The following is a 5,347-nucleotide window of genomic DNA, read 5'->3' on the forward strand; positions in this document are numbered from 1 at the left end:
TATCTTTATATCTTAGCTCTATATTACATATCTTCTTGCTTAAACCCTCTTAAGGTGGAGGTTAGACAGAAATAACCCAAGTTGTTCATTCCTTTTTGTATTAGGTTTGCATTGCTATTTCCTCTTGTGTCAATCAAACCTAATCCAAGGGGTGGAAATTTGTCTTACCCTTTCATTAATGTATGGTTGGAGTACATGCATTCTCTTACCCTACAGAAAGATAAGTGTAGTAGAAATGACAATGATTCAAATTTAAACGACAATGAGCAAGATAAACTTGAAGCAGTGTCAACTAAGAGACTATTGAGAGGTAAAGGGTAGTTTAATGCTAAATTACCCTTGATATGTTTCAAATGTAATGGATTTGATCATATTGCATATAAATGTCCTAACAAGAGCACGAGTGACAAGAATAACACAAGAGAGATAACAAATATCCAAGGAATAAATATTACAAAGATGTAGGAAAGTAGTCATGTTACATTGTTGAGGAGGAACACATTGAGTCAAGATTAGATGATGAAAATGAAGGTGAGGAATTTATGTATGTTGTTGTTAAAGAAGATTAAGTGGAGGAAATGTACAAAGAAGAAAAAGCCCTTATATCTTATGTTAGTAAAAATGATAGTTGGATTATTGATAGTGGTTGCTCACATCACATAACCAATGATGTTGACAAGTTTGATAAGTTAGAAGAGTATGATGGTGGATTTGTTAAGCTTGGAAATGATGTCCCATGTCCTGTGAAAGGTAGAGGTTCACTGATGTTGAATGACAATATTAAATGTGATGATGCTTATTAGGTTCAAGGTCTGAAATATGATTTGTTGAGTGTTGCAAAATTGAATAGCACAGGTCATCAATTGGAGTTTCTGAACAAAAAGGTGGACATCGTTCATGCTAGTGGAGAATTGATTAGAACTGGAGAACATACAAGAGGTCGTTTATTTTACCTAGATCCTACTATAAGTGCATGTATGTTTGCTAAAGTTGAAGATGTATGGTAATGGAATAAGAGGCTCTATCATGTAAAATCTAATAATATGATTGAAGTGAGTAGGAAGAAGAAAGTGAGAGGCTTACCGAACTTGCATAAACTTGATAATGTTGTGTGTAAAGAATGTCAACTCGATAAGGTGACTAAATCAAGTTTCCCAACCAAGTCACACTTATCTAATGACATAATGGAATTGTTTCATATTAATCTTTGTGGTCCCATGAAAGTTGAAAGTTACTATGGTGATATATGTAGACACCTAAAAATCCTTTAGAAAATAAAATATTTTTATTTTCTAAAAAAAGTCTTTGATGACATCATCATTTATTAATTAATTAATTAATTAATTTATTTATTTATTTTTATGCCATTAAATCCCTTTATCTTAATTAAAAATATTTAATTAAGGAATCCCTCCCAAAAATGTTTAAATCTTATTTAAACATTATTTCCTTATTTATTAATTATTTAATTAATAAATTGACCAAAAATTCCAAAATAAATAAATTATTTATTTTTTGCCCAAAACTTGGTCAATTTCCTTAAGACCACTAACCTCTTCCAAAATTTTCTAATCCTTCTTTAATTTAGATTAAAGGCTAATCCCATCATTTCCTACCTCTAATCCCAACTCAAAATATTTAATTAAGATTAAATATTAATCCTCGTGTTTATTAAAAAAGTTTTAATAAATATCTCCTCAACCCAAACCCTTGAAATAAATAAAACTTTATTTATTTCGTAAAAATCTAATTTATCCTCATCCTAAGGAGTTCTAGACTCTTCTAGAAAGTCTTCATCCTCATCCTAGGAAGTTCTAGACTATTCTAGAAAGTCTTTATCCTCATCCAAAGTCTAGACTCTTCTAGAAGATGTCTTTAAACCTAATCCTAATCCCCTCCTAACCTTGTCACATTCCCTAAAAATGGGTTAAGACTTACTAACCCAAGCCAAAGTTAACAAATATCTCCTTCACCCACCCTCATTAAATGCCATCCACTTGTGTATCCCTAAGCTAATCCTAAACCATCATAATCCATCCTCTAATCATTTGCACATTCCTAAGCAAGCTTAAAATCTTCCTAATCAAGCACAAGTCGAAATTCCTCTCATCTCCCTCAAAATATCCCAACCATAAAACTTTATGAAGCCCACTAGGCCATAAATGACTCTTCCAAGCCCTTTCATTGCCCTTACAAGCCATTATGAGGGTCTTTATGAAGATTTTATCCCTTGAGCCTCCTTTTTTGACTCATCCTTCCCCTTTCCTCCATCCTCTCACCCTGTGACATGTGTCACTCCTTGATTGGCTGTACGGAAACACAATCCATGTGCTCTCCTCTCATGTAATCTGAGCCCTCCATGAGCTTTTCCCCATCCTTGCATCTTAACCCTCAATCTCTCAAGCCTCTTGCCTATAAATTGGATCCTTCCCTTTTGCAAAAGAACACAATCCATGAAGTAAAGTCATAATGCCATTTTAAGAAGCCATTATACATCAAAACCATACACTCACACCCAAATTCCAAATCCATTTGAAGCCCTTTTTGAAGCATAAGCTTGAGCATACATCCTATCTATTTAGACAAAGCCACTCAACAAGAGAGCTTCTCATTGAGAGAGCCCATTAATGGCTCATATTCTCAATTGAGAGCTCATCTTAATCTATCTTGAAGTTTATGAATTTTTGTTTAGTTTGTAGAAGCTTTATTTAAATTTGGTTTCTATTAGCATACTAACATTGCTTATATACATTTTGGCACGCCCGGTGGGACCCCCCATGGGTCATCTTCATTAGCTTTTTTAGTCAAGTTTTGTATGTCATTTGCTAATTTTGCTTATTTTTGTGATTGGTAGGATTGTATAAATTAGTTTTGTAGGTCCACATGAGCATGAAGAAGACAAAGGAACTCATAGTCTATCTCATAGTGTTTGCAGATTTTTCAAGCTTATAGGTGGACAAAGCACTTGGAATTCTTCTTCCTCTTCTTGTCTATATTCTTCTTATTCCATCTACTTCTTCTTCTTCTTCTTGTGGGAGATCTTGGCCATTTTTTTTTAAAGGAAGCAAAATCATACACTTCTTTTTAGTGCTTAAAATGAACCCCCAAATCATACTTAAATCCATTAAAAACTAAAAATTTGCCCAAAAAATAAATAAATTTAACAAGTGAAACTAAACTAATCCAATCATTTGCATCCTTGCAACATCAAGGTTTTAGATGCATTCATGCAAAGTTAGGAACACTTCATTTTTGGGAATTTAAAAAGAAATTCAAGTTTCCATTTCAAAAGGTTCAAAATCAACACTAAGTGCACACTAAAATCTAAATCAAACTCAAAGCATCAATCAAAGATAAAATGAACCTCATTTTCAAATATTTTAAAGTTCTTTTAAAAATCTCATGAAAAATAAAAGTCTTAAATGGTTGCCAAAATTGTCCTAAAAACTTTTCTATTTGTTCCAAACAAATGTCTTGTTGCAAAATCTTGAATGTTTCTTAGGTTTTTCATGCATCAAAACAATCTAGGAATATCATTTTTGGGCTTAAAACATGCAAAATAGAACACAAAATCTTGAATGAAAACCAAAGTCAAAAGAGTCATTTTCACTTTTGAGTCCAAAACAATCTTGAATGATCTAAGGTTAAAACAAAGCACTTCAAAGTTCTTAAAATAACACACAAAATCTCAATCTTGAATGCTTAAAGGAAAAAACTCTAATGTTTAACCACTTGTCTTTGAATGCATGTTGCTAAAATCACTCTTGAGTGCCATGGATTAAAATCAAGTTTTTTTTTTATGAATGCATGATTAAAACAACAAATCCAATCTTGAATGCAAAAGGTCAATTAATCATTACAATATCTCACACTTCATCTTTTGGGGAATAAAAAGAATCTACATTTTAGAAACTTTCTAAGTTATAAAAAAAAATAAAAACACTTTGAGTGAATTTGTTGTTGGACTCACCCTCTTTAATCACCCATCATTCTAACCATTGGTTGCAATATCAACGCCATATATGGGGATGGGTCTACCTAAGAAGGTGTTAAGTGCTCCACAAAAATCAAATTCCACTCACTTGAGTTTCTATTAGTTTTTCTAAGATAGAAAATTTCTTGAATGCACATTAGTCTCACTAACACTTCATTTGGGCATAAAACTTGAACAAATCTTGACGTGGAGGGCCTCCGAGCGCGTGCTTGAAACCGAGTTTTACACATCTTTATTTTGGGCTTAAAACAAACTTACACTCAATCTTGAATGCCTTAAATAAAAATCAATCGATACTTGACGTGGAGGGCCTCCGGGCGCGCGAGTTTACTTTTGTTGACCCTAAATCTTCTTGGTGTATTCATTCTTCGATCGATTTTACTTTTGTTAACGCTTCAAGTTGGAATTGAACATTTCCATCCTAAACATGTGTGTTTGCAAGGTCTAGATCAGAAAACTTAAGTGTCAATTGGAAAAGAATTCTATCTTTTAGCCCAAGATCATCCAAGTCTTCTCTCCCCTTGTCGTCTTTCGAGGCCATCTTGGGTGCATAAGATTAGGATCCAAAATTTTGTTTAAATTTTAGGAGGCCTGCTTGGGGATTTCATCACCCCTTGGGACGACCTCAACTCCAGCATTCCGACATAGTATAAAAATCGGGAGGTGAATCCAAAGACACCTTTCTTGGGATTGAGATATTGTCACTCGGGCTAAGCCTCAAGGAACTTTATACCCTTGAGAAGTGAAAGAGGAGAAGTGGGTTACCGCTCCTCTCAGCTGTGTGACATCTTTTTGTTTTCATCTATGGATTTGGGCCTCACATACCTTGGGTATATCTAGGACTCCCTAGCTAAACCAATTGTCAGCCTTGCAGACAACCATCTAAGGTGTTAATGTGTTTGAAGCGACTGATTGAAACATTTGTAAAACATACACACTCCTTGGCGCAAGTATCACATTCTGAGAATCAAAAACTTCTATCTGGTTGTTCCTATCTATTGCTTGATTTTTTACTTGTTGAATGAATGTTTGCCAAACTTTGTCAATCCTAGCTTAGGGCATACTTAGCGTAGTCACTGCCTATTCCAGAAGTTGAACGAGTTGAAGCAAAACAACCAAAATCTCTCTAAGCCAAGAAGATTCAGGAATTTATGTCAGAACAACCCAAACCCAAACAAAAGTTTCACAAAGCCAAACTCAAGCCATCTTAGGCATACCAAGAAATTGCAGCTAAGAAAAAGGAAGTAACACCAAGCCCTCGAATTGCCAAACTCCACAAAGCAAAAGACAAAGCTGCTGATGAAGCCCTTCAAGATGCCTGGTTAGATTGCACTATCAAATTTAGCAAGCATC

The sequence above is a fragment of the Cupressus sempervirens genome, chromosome 5 (genome assembly GCF_028749045.1).
Source record: "Cupressus sempervirens isolate cs-2001-9-10 chromosome 5, ASM2874904v1, whole genome shotgun sequence".
Lineage (NCBI taxonomy): Eukaryota > Viridiplantae > Streptophyta > Pinopsida > Cupressales > Cupressaceae > Cupressus > Cupressus sempervirens.